Source organism: Muntiacus reevesi, chromosome 21, assembly GCF_963930625.1.
Source record: "Muntiacus reevesi chromosome 21, mMunRee1.1, whole genome shotgun sequence".
NCBI classification, from domain to species: Eukaryota; Metazoa; Chordata; class Mammalia; order Artiodactyla; family Cervidae; genus Muntiacus; species Muntiacus reevesi.
Window position 1 is genome coordinate 13,218,940 of NC_089269.1, and position 16,615 is coordinate 13,235,554.

Genomic DNA, 16,615 nt, shown 5'->3' on the forward strand with positions numbered 1-16,615 from the left:
TAGCATATAGATGAGATTCCAGGGAAAAGAAATTTGAACTATTGCAAAATGATCTGGATGCCATGTGAAAGATCTTGAACTTTGTCAGACAGCAGGCATGCACTGGGAAGTTTAATACAAGGAGCCACATTTTATCTTGTAAAATAAATACTTGGTAGTGTAGAAATACTCTGTAGGGAAGGGAAACTAGTGTCAGGAATACTAATTAGGGAGCTGATAATCTTATTGAATGGTTCTCAAATCAGAATACACATCAAAATTGGTGAAATATTTGTACAAAATACAGATTATTCAGTATTATTGTAAATGTATGTTCAAGAGGGCAAGCGTGAAGCCCAACAATCTGCATTTCAAAAATTCCCTCCTGTTGATTCATGTGAAGCTCTAGTCTCTCTGCTGTAATTACTACTAGCACACCCACTCCAGTATTCTTATTTGGGAAAGCCCACAGAAGAGTCTGGCGGGCTATAGTCCATGGGATCACTCGTGATAAGGAGGAAAAAAAGATAGAAATAAATCAGAATGTAGAGTCACTAAGACTCAGTAACTTAGATGTGAAGGAGGTGGTCAGTGAAGGAGAAAGGAGACATAGTTGAAGAGATGGTCATTACATTGAACTTAAGAATTCAGATGTTTGGGTCACTTTGTAGAGAAAGCATATTCTGATATCCAGGTGGGATAGCTTAGTAGTATGAGTTTGTTTGCACTTAATATACACAATGACTTTGGAGTGTTTGGGTAATTGAAAGCATACTTTTGAATGACCTAACTATTACAAAGTGTGCATAAGGAAAAAACAGGACGGTATAGAAAAAAAACTTCAGCAAGTTTTGTTACAAAAGATTTAAAATAAATACATGTCATTTTAGATAGCTGAAAATGATCTTCTTTTCTACTAGATGAGTCTTGGTATCTGGCAAAGGCTACCACTTACTCTAGAAATCAAAGGAGCCAGAAACTCACTTTTCCATCCCCTTGCAACTACAGTAGGGGACTTGATCCAGGTTTGAATAGTCATACGTACTAACGCTGGATTTGTAACATCGAGCATGGAGGAAAGGGACAGGAAAGCACGAATTTTGGTTGCAAAGTCAGCCAAGGCAGCCATATCAAGACCCTAGGAACTGCTTCTTGCATCTGCACCAGCTCCATCGTCAGTGTGAGCTGTGGCTTCTACAATTCAGGAGCTGCGATAGGAGCTCCTACTGAGCAAGTGTGGAGATTTGATTTGGGCTGCTGTCTCACTGTGTTGTTTTCTTCTGTTCCTGCCCATTTATCAGCAGATTCCTCCAATCTCCCTGGAATTTCTATGTAATGGTCAATTTCCATTCAGCTAACTGATTTTCTATTACAAACAAGTGCCCTGGCTTTAGCCAAAGAGAGATAGCTGAGGCTGCTAAGTCACTTCAGTCATCTCTGACTCTGTGGGACCCCATAGACGGCAGCCCACCAGGCTCCCCCGTCCCTGGGATTCTCCAGGCAAGAACACTGGAGTGGGTTGCCAATTCATCTCCAATGCTTGAAAGTGAAAAGTGAAGTCGCTCAGTCGTGTCTGACTCTTCGCGACCCCATGGACTGCAGCCTACCAGGCTCCTCCATCCATGGGATGAGGGAGAGACCTAAAAGATCTACTGAGCAGAGTAATCAGAGAAGCAGAAGGAAAAACTGGAGAGTTGAGTGTTGTAAACATAAGAGAAAAAAGGCACAAGGACATAATGAAGTGCAACACTGATTGGCAAAATGAATGCTCCCGTAGAACAAGGGGTGAACAGAGATCATTGAATGTGGGAAGTGAGAGTCATAGTGTCTTCAGTGAGAGAGTTTCCAATCTATGATAGAGTTGAGGCCATAGAAGAGTGAGAAATGAATGGGAAATACCACACATAACATGAAGAGAATGTTTTTGAGTACACCAAGAAAAAACAATGGATAGCAATTAGAATCTTTCTACTTCCTATAGACAAAGGGATTTTTTTTTTTCTGTAGAGTATTTAAATACATATTTTCTAAAATGTTTAGATACATATTTCCTCGCCCTTCCCTGGTGGCTCAGGTGGTAAAGAATCTGCTTGCAGTGCAGCTAACCCGGGTTCAATCCCTGGCTTGGGAAGATCCCCTGGAGAAGGGAATGACAACTCACTCCAGTAGTTTTGCCTGGTAAATTCCATGGACAGAGGAGCCTGGAGGTCTACAGTCCACGGGATTGCAATGAGTAATATAGGACTGAGGGGCCAACACTTTCACTGTCTGTCACACTTTCTGAAGAGGAAGGCACCTAGAAGAGAAAGAGGGTAGAAGTAGAAAGGAGCAATTGGGTGAGTTATTAAGAAAACAAGTGGAGAAATACAAAAAGCATAATAGAGACACGGATAGAAATCTGTTGGAAAGACAAGACAATGAAGACGGGTAGTAGCAGATAAACACCAAGAAGGAAGTATGGGGAAATTTTGCAGGTAAATATTTGTCTTAACCCTGGTTTTCATTAAATGTTGTGAACACTGGGAATCTTTCTGTTTTCTTTTCTTCAAAATTCTTCCTAGGGAATTTGTGTGTGACACAGGGAATTTAATTTTATATTTTACCTTTGAAACGCTGACTGTTTTTAAATATATTAGCATTGCTGGAAAGTTCTTTCCATAATTAGTTACAAGTTGATGTATATGTTTTATTAGAGTGATTAGAGCTGATTTTCTCTAGAAATCCTTCTGTGTTTATTTGAGAGCACTTTCTTCACCAGTTTTTCTAGTCAAATAAAATTGAGCCAAAGACTGGAACCTAATTCAAGTGATATAAATAACCAATGCCAGTAATTCTAGTTGTCAAATGTATTTAATTTGGAATAGGCTCCCTTCCTTGCAATTCCAAATTAAGGGATAATTGAAAATGCTCAAATTCACCATGCGTGTGGGTCTTTATTAAGTATAAACTTGGAAGGAGCAACAGGGGAGCATTTTATGCATATTTCTTACAATATATATTAAAATACTGAATAAAAGTATTCTCAGAAGTAGGTGATAGAATAGAGAAATTAATATGAAAGTGACTTACCTTAAAAGTTTAGTCAGCACCTGAGAATAATTAAGAAGAATGAGACTTTTAATCAGAATATCCAGAAAAATTTCTTATGTAGGAAACGTGTGACCTATATTTAAAGCCAGTTTAAATTCTTTAAGATTCTAGTTCACCAAAACTTATGAAGTGTTTACAGTTATGTTAGAAAGATAATGAATTGTCATTGAGGGACAATTCACTTATAGTTATTTTGCTTATCCTAGATTTAGCCACAAAAATATGATATATAGGTATTTCATTAATTATTAATTTTTTCACCTGCCTTTTTGGCATCTAGTAAAGCAATCTAAAATTAAAGATTTTACAGTATTCTCACTGTTCTACCTAAGAATAACATGCCTTACAGAAGGTATTTTTCTTTTACCCATATCTTGTAAGAAATTGTGGAGATCCTTTCAAAGAGGTAGGCTTTTTAAGTAGAAAGTAATGCAGCTTCTCTGGAATGATAATGACACAGGTGGCGATTCCTTGCACATTCATTTCCCAAGGTCAGGAAAATTTTGTTTGTGTAAATTAGCTTTGAACAGAAGAGCCAACCAATGATATGAAAGTGTTCTTTTTAAACCGAAGAGGAAGTGAAGCACTAAAATTTCCTAATATCATGCATTGATTCCCTTTAGGACAAAACTGAGTTGTTCCTCTGGGCATTATAGATTTGAACCTGTAGGAAAAGTCCAGATTGTTCCACGCGGCATTACAGAAGCTAAAATCATAAACATCAAATCATTGTAGACAATTCTAATTTGAACAACTGAAATTGTATTTTATGTCACTACCTGCCACAACAGATGACACTTCTGGCATGTTTATGCAACCTTCAATTCATCCACAGATTTTGATGCTCTGAGTGCTTTGATTAGTATGGGCTTTTCTGAGCTGATTATACATGTATTCAATGAGAACAAAATTCTAGACTCCCTTCAGGAGTCAACTGCGAGAAAGTTGTCCTCCTCATGAAAACTATAGCTCACATTCCAGATCTACCAATAACTCCCCACTCTACAGTGAAATTTTTGGAGAAAAATTTTACTGGACATAGGTCAGGGGAAGGAGCAAAGAAAAAACAAAACAAAGGATCACAGTGGAGGTGGCCTCGATCAGTGCTTCTCCAACTTTAATCCCTGTGAATCTCCTGGTGATTTTCTGAAAATGCATATTCTCTTTCAATAGGTCAGGGCTGCATCCTGAGGGTCTTCATTTCTACCAAGGTGATGCCCCTAGACATTTAGCATCCTCAGGGTTTTCCGTCATTGGCAGGCTTAGCTTATCAGAGAACTAGATCATTAGTGAAGTTGGGGGTGGGGTGGGGAGAATGGGAAAAAACGGAAGATAGAGCTGACATGCAAAAGAGGGAAGCAAAGAGGATGCAGAATGGACATGGCAGGCCAGCATGGGTTGAATCACGGCATGGGAGACTCGACTGGGCACTTTTATCTTTATCTCAAAGGAAAACTATTGAGGGATTTTGAACAGTGTGGTCACATGTTCAGATTTGCCTCTAATTGTTAACCGAGTACTCTGCATACAGAATTCATTTAGAAAAATTACATTATTTATGTCAAAAGAACATAATATGGAAATAGTAATATTGTTTGATAAATGAAGAGCAGAAAAATGTTTGACCTTGACTTGGGACTTGATTGGCAGGTTTAGGAAAAAAGAAGCTTATATTTTGATAGTTTCATTAATCGATTATAGTATTTCCTAGAATTGTGCCAGTGAAAGTTTAAAAAGAGGTGAAAAAAATCATAGATAAAGGAGAAGTCACTGCGAGAACTCAGCAGTGTAAGAGGATGGAGTAAGCAGTACAATGTGCATTGGTAGCCTCAGCCTAACCCACACCTGACTTAAACACACTGCCCTCTTCAATTTCATGTAATTACCTTTAAAATCTTTTTGTTGCCTAATTATGCATACAAAAGTCTGTATCGCTACTTCCATTATGATTAGTCTTTCCAATTTTAGTTATAGTTTAGTTATAGGTGGGTTGTGTTATCTCATTGTGATCTTCAGTTATACATCCCCAAGAACAATGGTATGGAGCTTGTTTTTGTGTTCGTATTTGACATATATACACCTAGTTTAGTGACCTGTCTGTTTAAACTTTTTGTTCTTCTTAATGGAACTATATGTTTTCTTATTATTAGATTTTGAGAAATTTTCGTATATCCAGTATACAAGGCTTTTATCACATACATGATTTACAAATTTTTTCTCTAGGGATTTTTCTTTCTTTTCCTTCTACAAGATATCCCACTTGTCCATTATGCTGACTGGACCTAGGGAGCAAGAAATAACAAGTTCTTTAGACTTATTGGTAGACATTTGTCTGCTAGAAGATGAGAAATAAATCTAAAAAGTTCCAGGGTCCACTTAATTTAGTGAAATTCTTGAGATTCAGTTGTGTGAGTCATGTGAAATTATACCTTCATAGACATAGATACATTGTATTCTAGCCCATCCTGCAACCAGAAAGGAGACAGAACCCTTAGTAGACTATTATTCATTTTAAAAAGAACATTATCCTTACCGACTACATTAAGAAAACCACTTTAGGAAGGGACCAGAAAAACTGCTTGATTTGGGCATGGCTCAGAACAGGCGAAAGATTTGCAAAAGATCTAGCCTTCTCTCTAAGCTATGGTGCCACTTGGACCATATGATCCAGGAGAAACAGGTCCCTGAAGTGGTAGTGGAAGATAGGGATGCTCTTTGGAGCCTTTGGCAGGTCAAGATAAGTGCTAAACCTTAGGTTTGGAACAAAGCCCTCAGATCTGTTGCAGATAAATACTCTCCATGGGAGGAACCACAACTTCAAGACAAATAGATGGGGGAAAAATGGAAACAGTAGCAGACTTCATTTTCTTGGGCTCCCAAATCACTGTGGATAGTGATTGCAGCCATGAAATTAGAAGATGCTTGCTCCTTAGAAGAAAAGCTATGACAAACCTAGACAGTGTATTGAAAGCAGAGACATTACATTGCCGACAAAGGTCTGTATAGTAAATTTCAGTTCAGTTCAGTTGCTCAGTCGTGTCTGACACTTTGTGACCCCTTGGACTGCAGCAGAGCAGGCTTCCCTGTCCACCACCAACTCCCAGAGCTTGCTCAAACTCATGTCCATCAAGTCAGTGATGCCATCCACCCATCTCATACTGTGTTGTCCCTTTCTCCTCCTGCCTTCAATCTTTCCCAGCATCAGAGACATTTCCAGTGAGTCAGTTCTTCACATCAGGGGGCCAAAGTATTGGAGTTTCAGCTTCATTATCAGTCCTTCCAATGAATATTCAGGAATGATTTCCTTTAGGACAGACTGGTTGGATCTCCTTGAAGTCCAAGAGTCTTCTCCAACACCACAATTCAAAGGCATCAATTCTTCAGTGCTCAACTTTCTTGATGGTCCAACTCTGACATCCACATATATGACTACTGGAAAAATCATAGATATGACGAGGCAGACCTTTGTCAGCATTCTCTGATCTTTTATATGCTGTCTAGGTTTGTCATAGCTTTTCTTCCAAGGAGCAACTGTCTTTTAATTTCATGGCTCCAGTCACCATCTGCAGTGATTTTGGAGCCCCCCAAAAATATAAAGTCTCTCACTGTTTCCATTTTTCCCCCTCTATTTTCCATGAACTCATGAGGCTGGATGCCATGATCTTGGCTTTTTGAATGTTGAATTTTAAGCCAACTTTTTCACTCTGCTCATTCACTTTCATCAAGAGGCTCTTTAGTTCTTCTTCACTTTCTGCCATAAGGGTGGTGTCATCTGCATATTTGAGGTTACTGATATTTCTCCCAGCAGTCTTGATTCCAGTTTGTGTTTCATCCAGCCCAGCATTTCTCATGATGTACTCTTCATATAAGTTAAATAAGCACGGTGACAATATACAGCCTTGACGTACTCCTTTCCCAATTTTGAACCAGTCCATTATTTCATGTCCAGTTCTAACTGTTGCTTCTTGATCTGCATACAGAATTCTCAGGAGGCAGGTAAGATGATCTGGTGTCCCCATATCTTTAAGAATTTCCCACAATTTGTTGTGACCCACACAGTCAAAGACTTTGGCATAGTCAATAATGCAGAAGTTGATGTTTTTCTGGAACTCTCTTGCTTTTTCCAGGATCCAACGGATGTTGGCAATTTGATCTCTGGTTCCTCTTCCTTTTCTAAGTCCAGCTTGAACAAATGGAAGTCATTGTTCATATACTGTTGAAACCTTGCTTGGAGAATTTGAGTTCCTTTGCTAATGTGAGAGATAAGTGCAGTTGTGCAGTAGTTTGAACATTTTTTGGCATTGCCTTTTTTGGGATTGGAATGGAAACTGACATTTTCCAGTCCTGTGGCCTCTGCTGAGTTTTCCAAATTTGCTGACATACTGAGTGCAGCTCTTTAACAGCATCATCTTTTAGGATTTGAATTAGCTCAACCGGAATTCCATCCCCTTCACTATTTTAGTTTGTGGTGATGCTTTCTAAGGCCCACTTGACTTCACATTCCAGGATATCTGGTCCTAGGTGAGTGATCACACCATCATGGTTATTGGGTTATTTCATTATGTTGGGTTATTTCATTAGTCATTATGGTTATTATCATGAAGATCTTTTCTGTGTAGTTCTTCTGTATAATCTTGCTACCTCATTTTAATATCTATTGCTTCTTAGGTCCATACTGTTTTTGTCCTTTATTGTGCCCATCTTTGCATGAAATGTTCCTTTGATATCTCTAATTTTCTTGAAGAGAACTCTAGTCTTTCCCATTCTACTTTTTTTTTTCTATTTCTTTGAATTGATCACTGAAAAAGGCTTTCTTATCTCTCCTTGCTTTTCTTTGGAACTCTGCATTCAAATGGGTGCATCTTGCCTTTTATCTTTTGCTTTTGCTTCTCTTCTTTTCTCAGCTATTTGTAAGGCCTCCTCAGACAACCATTTCACCTTTTTGCATTTCATTTTCTTGAGGATGGTCTTGATCACTGCCTCCTGTACAATGTCACGAACCTCCATCCATAATTTTTCAGGCCCTCTGTTTGTCAGATCTAATCCTTTGAATCTATTTGTAACTTCTACTGTATAATCATAAGAGATTTGATTTAGGTCATGCCTGAATGGTCTAATGGTTATCCCTACTTTTTTCAATTTAAATCTGAATTTGGCAATAAGGTGTTAATGATCTGAGCCACAGTCAGATGCCAGTCTTGTTTTTTCTGACTGTATAGAGCTTCTCCATCTTTGGCTGCAAAGAAGAGAATCAATCTGATTTTGGTATTAACCATCTGGTGATGTCCATGTGTAGAGTTACCTCTTGTATTTTTGGAAGAAGGTGTTTGCTATGACCAATGCATTCTCTTGGCAAAACTCCGTTGACCTTTCTCCTGCTTCATTTTGTACTCAAAGGTCAAATTTGCCTGTAACTCCAGATGTTCCTTGACTTCCTACTTTTGCAATCCAGTCCCCTATGATGAAAAGGACAGCTTTTTTTGTGTTAGTTCTAGGAGATCTTGTAGGTCTTCATAGAACCGTTGTATGGTCAAATTTATGGTTTTTCCAGTAGTCATGTACCGATATGAGAGTTGGACCATAAAGAAGGCTGAGCACCAAAGAAATGATTAAATGCTTTCAAAATTTAATGCTGGAGAAGGCTCTTGAGAGACCCTTGGCCAGCAAGTCAGTCAAACCAGTTAATCCTGGTTTGATTAAAAGAAATCAACCTTGAATATTCATTGGAAGGACTGATGCTAAAGTTGAAGCTCCAATACTTTGGGCACCTGATGTGAGTTCTGACACATTAAAAAAGACCCTGATGCTGGGAAAGATTGAGGGCATGAGAAAGATGGGGGGACAGAGGGTCAGATGGTTGGGTGGCATCATTAACTCAATGGACATGAGTTTGAACAAACTTCTGGAGACAGTGAAGGACAGGCAAACCTGGCATGCTGCAGTCCATGGGATTGTAAAGAGTTGATGTAATGGAGCGACTGAACAGCAGCATATGAAGACCAGCTCTTAGCCTGCCCTGTGCCTCCTTAGAGACTGAATGCTTAACCACGGGTCATCAGTTTTACATGGCATCTGAGCTGCCTTTCCTGAGTTGGGTGTTGTATGATTGCCAGGCCGTTAAATTGGGAGTACACTGTCACACCATTATTAAATTCAAGTGGTATGTACATGTTCCAGCCTGAGCAAGCCTTGAAGGTACCAGTAATGTCTATGAAGAAGCAACCCAAATGCCCGTGGTTCCCATGCCTGCTTCACTGGATTCTCTATCCCAGCATGCACTTGGGGCCTAATAGGAGGAGTAGGGGTTGTCTGTAACTAACAGAGGAGTAGAAGACCTGGATCTGGCTTACCAATGGTTCTGCATCACATGCAGACACCATCCCAAAGTGGACTACTCTAGCACTACTCCCACCCTGTGACTTGCCTGCCAGACAGTGTGATGGAATATCTTCCCAATGGACAGAACTTGGATACCTGATAACTTACTTGCCCATAGAGATAAATGGCCAGGTATGTGATTATATAGTGATTCGTGGGCTTTAACCAATAGTTTGGCCAGATGGCAAGGGACTTTGAAGCAATAATACTGGGAAATTGATGGCAAGGACATCTGAGGAAGAAGCATGTGGATATTTCCCTCTAAATGGGAAAAATCATAAAGATATCTGTGTCCGATGTGAATGCTCACTGGAGGATGACTTCAGCAGTGGAGGACTTTAATAATGAAGTGGACAGGGGGACCCAGTCATGGATACCAGTCAACATTTCTCTTCAGCCACCCTGATCATCACCAAATGGACTCAAAGGGGACCATGGTGGCAGGAATAAAGTTTACCTGTGGGATCGGCAACATGGGCTTCTACTCACCATGGCCACATCTTAGTGCCCAGTCTGCCAGCAGAGACCAACAATGAGTCCTTGATAGTGTACTGTTTATCGAAGTGATCAGATAGCTTCCCAGTGACAGATTGGTTACACTGGACAATTTTCCATTGTGGAAGGGTCAGTGTTTTGTCCTTACTAGAATAGATAGTAACTCTAGATACTAATTTTCCTTCCCTGCAGACAGTGTTTCTGCCAAAACAACTATCTGTGGAGTTACAAGATTACTTATCTACTGCTCATCTTACTTCAACAGCAAATGAAATGTGGTAATGGCCCCATTACTATTGAGTTCACTTGTTTTACCCGGTTCCCCTTCACTGTGAAGCTGTTAGATTGAGGGAATGTCAGAATGGCCTTTTATAACTCAATTACCATACTTCCTGGATGGACAGTACCATAGGTGATCAAGGTTCTTCAGAAGGCTGTGTGCTTTTAGAATCAGCTTCTAATACATAGTACTGTTTCTCAGATAGCTAGGATTCACAGGTCAAAAATCAAGAAGTAGATGTGGAAATGGCACCACTCAGTATTACACCTAGAGATCCACAAGACAAGTTAACTTCATTTTCCAAGATGTTATGCTCAGAGGCTGAGAGCTCTTATAGCCAGAGGGAAGATTACTTCCACCAGCATACACAGCAGTGACTCCATTGAGTAGGATCTTAAGAGTGCTACTAGGCCACTTTGGGCTCCTCATTCCTCTGAATCATCAGGCAAGGAAGGCTGTCACCAGAAGTGATTGATCCTGACTACCAAGGGAAATTGGACTACTGCTCCATAACAGGATAAACAAAATTGTGTCTGGAAAAAGAAAATCCCTCAGAGCATCTCTTAGAAGTACTAGTCTCTGAAACTTATTTCAATGGCACACTTCAACAGATGAAGCAACACGAATGGATCTAGAGGCTGTCATCCTGAATAAAGTAAGTCAGACAGAGAAAGACAATTATGATATCACTTATATGTAGAATCTTGAAAAAGCCTACAAATTAATTTATCTATAAAACAGAAATAGAGTTACAGATTTAGAAAACAAACTTATAGTTACTAGGGGGTAAGAGGAAAGGGATAAATTGGAAGATTGGGGTTGACACACACTACCATATGGTATGAAACATAACTAATAAGGACTTAATGTATAGCACAGAGAACTCTATTCAATACTCTGTAATGGCCTATGTTGGAAAAGAATCTTAAAAAGAGTGGATATATGTATAACTAACTCACTTTGCTGTACTGCAGACACTAACATAACACTGTAAATCGGCATTGTTATTGTTGTGTTGCTAAGTCATGTCCAACTCTTTTGCAACCTCATGGACTATAGCCCAAAATGTTCCTCTGTCCATGGGATTTCCCAGACAAGAATACTGGAGTAGGTTGCTATTTCCTTTTCTGAGGGATCTTCCCAACCCAGGGATTGAGCCCTCATTTCCTGCATTGGCAGCTGACTTCTTTACAGCTGAGCTAACAGGGAAGCCCCCAATAATTTTTTTTTTAATTGGGCAGAGCTTCAAATTTTCTAGACTCTTTGAGAATGATGATTTGGGTCACCCTACCGGATAAAGAATAGTGACTAACTGCAGTACTTTATGAAAGTAAAGGGAAAATGGATTTGGAAGTGGAAGAAGGTAGTTATAAATACCATGAGATCAGTTACAAAATGCCTTGAGTATTTCTTCCTTACTTTGATAAGAGTACATTATGGTGTATGTGTGTGTGCTTATGTACAACAAATGTTTTAATTTTCCTTGCATTATTTTTTCCTTATCACAAGATGTGTTGAGTAAATATCTTATGATTAATCATTGTCAATTTAGCATCATTGTATTTAAGTTACCAGATATTAAAGAGTAAATATCTTCCCTCTTAGTACCTTTTTAAATAATTTATTTACTTATTTTATTTACTTATTTTTGGCTGCACTGGGTCTTTGTTGCTTCAGAAGACTTTCTGTGCAGGCTTTCTCTAGTTGCGGCGAACAGGGACTACTCTTCGTTGAGGTGCATGAGCTTTTTATTGTGGTGACTTCTCTTGTTGTGCAGCTCAGGCACCAGAGTGCGCTGGCTTCAGTAGTTGTGGGTCACAGGCTCTAGAGCACAAGCTTAGTAGTTGTGGCACACAGGCTTAGTTTCCCCATGGCATGTGGAATCTTCCTGAACAGGGATTGAACCCATGTCCCTTGCATTGGGCAGGCAGATTCTTAACCGCTAGACTGCCAGGGAAGCCCGTTTTTGATGCATTTTTGATTGTACACAGCACAACTGCATTATTATTTTTAGAATTATGCCCTTACTGTTATCCTTATTTGAAGTTTAATTATGGTTTTAAAAAAGTGTTTATGGGTGCCAAGTTGACATTGGGTACACTTGAAGATCTACAAAACTTCCTAGCACTAACACCGAAAAAAGATGTATGTCCTATTCATAGGGGATTGGAATGCGGAAGTAGGAAGTCAAGAGATACCTGGAGTAACAGGCAGTTTTGGCCTTGGAGTACGGAATGAAGCAGGGCAAAGGTTAACAGAGTTCTGCCAAGAGAACCCACTGACCATAGTGAGCACCCTTTTTTAACAACACAAGAGATGACTTTAAAAATGGACACCACCAAATAGTCAATTCTGAAATCAAATTGATTACATTCTTTGTAGCCGAAGATGGAGAAGGTGTATACAGTCACAAAACAACAAGACCTGGAGCTGACTGTGGGTCAGATCATCAGCTCTTTGTAGCAAAGTTCAGGCTTAAGCTAAAGAAAGTGGGGAAAACCACTAGGCCAGTCAGCTATCAGTTGAGTTCAGTCGCTAAGTCGTATACGACTCTTTGCGACCCCATGAATCGCAGCACGCCAGGCCTCCCTGTCCGTCACCAACTCCCAGAGTTTACTCAAACTCAGGTCCATCGAGTCGGTGATGCCATCCAGCAATCTCATCCTCTGTCATCCCCTTCTCCTCCTGCCCTCAATCTTTCCCAGCATCAGGGTCTTTTCAATGAGTCAGTTCTTCACATCAGGTGGCCAAAGTATTGGAGTTTCAGCTTCGGCATCAGCCCTTCCAATGAACACCCAGGACTGATCTCCTTTAGGATGGACTGGTTGGATTTCCTTGCAGTCCAAGGGACTCTCAAGAGTCTTCTCCAACACCACAGTTCAAAAGCATCAATTCTTTGGCACTCAACTTTCTTCACAGTCCAACTCACATCCATACATGACCACTGGAAAAACCATAGCCTTGACTAGATGGACCTTTGTTGGCAAAGTTATGTCTCTGCTTTTTAATATGCTATCTAGGTTGGTCATAGCTTTCCTTCCAAGGAGTAAGCGTCTTTTAATTTCATGGCTGCAATCACCATCTGCAGTGATCTTGGAGCCCAGAAAAATAAAGTCTGATACTGTTTCCACTGTTTCCCTGTCTATTTCCCATGAAGTGATGGGACCAGATGCCATGATCTTAGTTTTCTGAATGTTGAGCTTTAAGCCTACTTTCTCATTCTCCCCTTTCACTTTCATCAAGAGGCTTTTAAATTCCTCTTCACTTTCTGCCATAAGGGTAGTGTCCATCTGCACATCTGGGGTTATTGATATTTCTCCCAGCAATCTTGATTCCAGCTTGTGCTTCATCCAGCCCAGCATTTCTCATGATGTACTCTGCATATAAGTTAAATAAGCAGGGTGACAATATTCAGTCTTGACGAACTCCTTTTCCTATTTTGAACCAGTCCATTGTTTCCTGTCCAGTTCTAACTGTTGCTTCCTGACCTGCATGCAGGTTGCTCAAGGTGAAGGTCAGGTGGTCTGGTATTCCTGTCTCTTTCAGAATTTTCCACAGTTTATTGTGATTCACACAGTCAAAGGCTTTGGCATAGTCAATAAAGCAGAACTAGATGTTTTACTGGAACTCTCTTGCTTTTTCGATGATCCAACGGATGTTGGCAATTTGACCTCTGGTTCCTCTGCCTTTTCTAAAACCATCTTGAACATCTGGAAGTTCACGGTTCATGTATTGCTGAAGCCCGGCTTGGAGAATTTTGAGCATTATTTTACTAGCGTTTAGATGAGCACAAATATATATCAAGCTTTGTTATTATTTTTCCCCAAGACAAATTTGGCAATCTGGATTCTCATTGTTCCATATAAATTTTAGGTTATTTGTTCTATCTGTGAAAAGTATCCTGGATATTTTGATAGGGATTGCATTAAATGCACTGATTGCTTTGTCTACTATGGCCACTTTAGCATAATTGATTCTTCCAATCCCAGAGCATGAGATATCTTGCCAATTCTTTAAGTCATTTTCAGTTTTATTTATCAGCGTTTTAAAGTTTTGTATATAGGTCTTTCACTTGCTTGGTTAAGTTTATTCCTGGTTATTTCTTGATGCAGTTTTACATGGAATTGTTTTCTATTTTCTTTTTCTGATATTTCATTGTTAGTGTAAAGAAATGCAACCAATTTCTGTATATTAATCTTGTATCCTGATACCTTGCCGAATTAATTTACTAGTTCTAATAGGTTTTGGATGGAGTCTTGGTACTTCTTATATATAGTGTTATCTCATCTGCAAATAGTGACAGTTTCACATTTCCCTTTACAGTTTGAGTACCTTTCATTTCTTTTTCTTGTCTGGTTTCTGTGACTAAGACTTCCAATATGATATTGAATAGAAATGGTGAGAGTGAGCATCTTTGTTTCTTTCCTAAATCTCAGCTCTTCACCATTGAGTATTATATTGCCTGTGGGTTTGTTGTAAATGGCTTTTTGTATATTGAGATATGTTCCCTCTATATCTACTTTGGTGATAGTTAATTCATGGATGGATGTTGAATTTTATCAAATGTTTTTTCCTAAATCTACTGAGATGATCATGTGTTTTTTTTTTCTTTCCTTTTGTTGATATGGTGTTTATCGATTTGCATATGTTGAATCATCCTTGACCCTGGAATGAATTCAGCTTCATTATGGTGTATGATATTTTTGGGTAGTGTTGAATTTGATTTGCATCTACATCCTTCAAAGTTATTGCACTGTAATATTATTTTTTAAATAATGTCTTTGGTTTTGGTGTCAAGGTAATGGCGGTAAACCTTAACAGAATAAATTTGGGAGTGTTTTCTCACTTTCCGTCTTTTGAAATAAGTTCTTTGTATGTTTGGTAAAACTTCCTAGCGAAGCTGTTCATTCTTGGATTTTGTTTGCAAGAAGTTTTTGACTATTTTTCTCCTTTTCTGCCTTTTCTCTCTTATTCTCTATGTCTATCCAATTTAAATTATCAGTCTAATCTGTTAGCTTTCTGAATTAGTGAAGTTTCTCAGGTTGATCTGTAACATATAGACACACCTAGAAAGGACATATAGAAGAATCAAATACAGTTAAGAGGCAACTCACCTCTTTCCCTTTCTCTAAGAAACATATTAAGGTAAGAGGATCTCTTAACAGTGTAGCTCTGTCTTCATTGTCTTAACTCCCATACCATATTTTTCCACATTGCTTTCTCATTTCTCTTTATTCCTCTGTGTGGTATGGAGTTCATCCCCACAAGAAGTGAAATTTACCATACCTCAGAAAATGTGGAATAATAGGCCTTTTGATTGCTAGCAAAATTCCTGGGAATTACCTCTGTTCACTCAAAACACAAACCTGCCTCCATACGGAGTTAAATTTGATAAGAGTTTCCATGCTACATGGCTGTAGAAATAGCAAAGATATCGTAATCAAGTCCTGTTCACAGGACCTGCTCTATTTTAAAACTGAATGTATTTATAGAGCCACATTGAACAACATATAAGCCTGTAAAATTTTTTCATTCTTGTTTTCTGTTCTAATTTTTTAGGTATGACATAAATAATTAAAATATGAAGTTGTTTAAAGGAACTTATCAGATACTAACATCTTGTATGCTTAGTCAATGCTGTGGTTTTTCCAGTGGTCATGTATGGATGTGAGAGTTGGACTATAAAGAAAGCTGAGTGCTGAAGAATTGATGCTTTTGAACTGTGGTGTTGGAGAAGACTCTTGAGAGTCCCTTAGACTGCAAGGAGATCCAACCAGTCCATCCTAAAGGAGATCAGTCCTGGGTGTTCATTGGAAGGACTGATGTTGAAGCTGAAACTCCAATACTTTGGGTACCTGATGTGAAGAGCTGACTCATTTGAAAAGACCCTGATGCTGGGAAAGATTGAGGGCAGGAGAAGAAGGGGATGACAGAGGATGAGATGGCTGGATGGCATCACCGACTCAATGGACATGGATTTGAGTGGACTCAGGGAGTTGATGATGGACAGGGAGGCCTGGCGTGCTGTGGTTCAGGGGGTCGCAAAGAGTAGGACACGACTGAGTGACTGAACTGAACTGAACTGATGCTTAGTTGGTCAGTCGTGTCTGACTTCTTGCTACCGCATGGACTGTAGCCCAGCAGGCTGCTCTGTCCATTGGATATTCCAATCAAGAATACTGAAGTGAGTTGCTATTTACTCTTCCAGGGGATCTTCCTGACCCAGTGATCGAACCCGCAACTCCTGTGTCTCCTGCATTGGCAGGCAGATTCTTTACCACTGAATCACCTGGGAATAAGTCAATAAAAGAATAGTACAACTGTAAATGCAAAAACTTTTAAATAATAGTCAACATATAGACTCATCTAATTGTATAGTTTTATAGTGTTTTA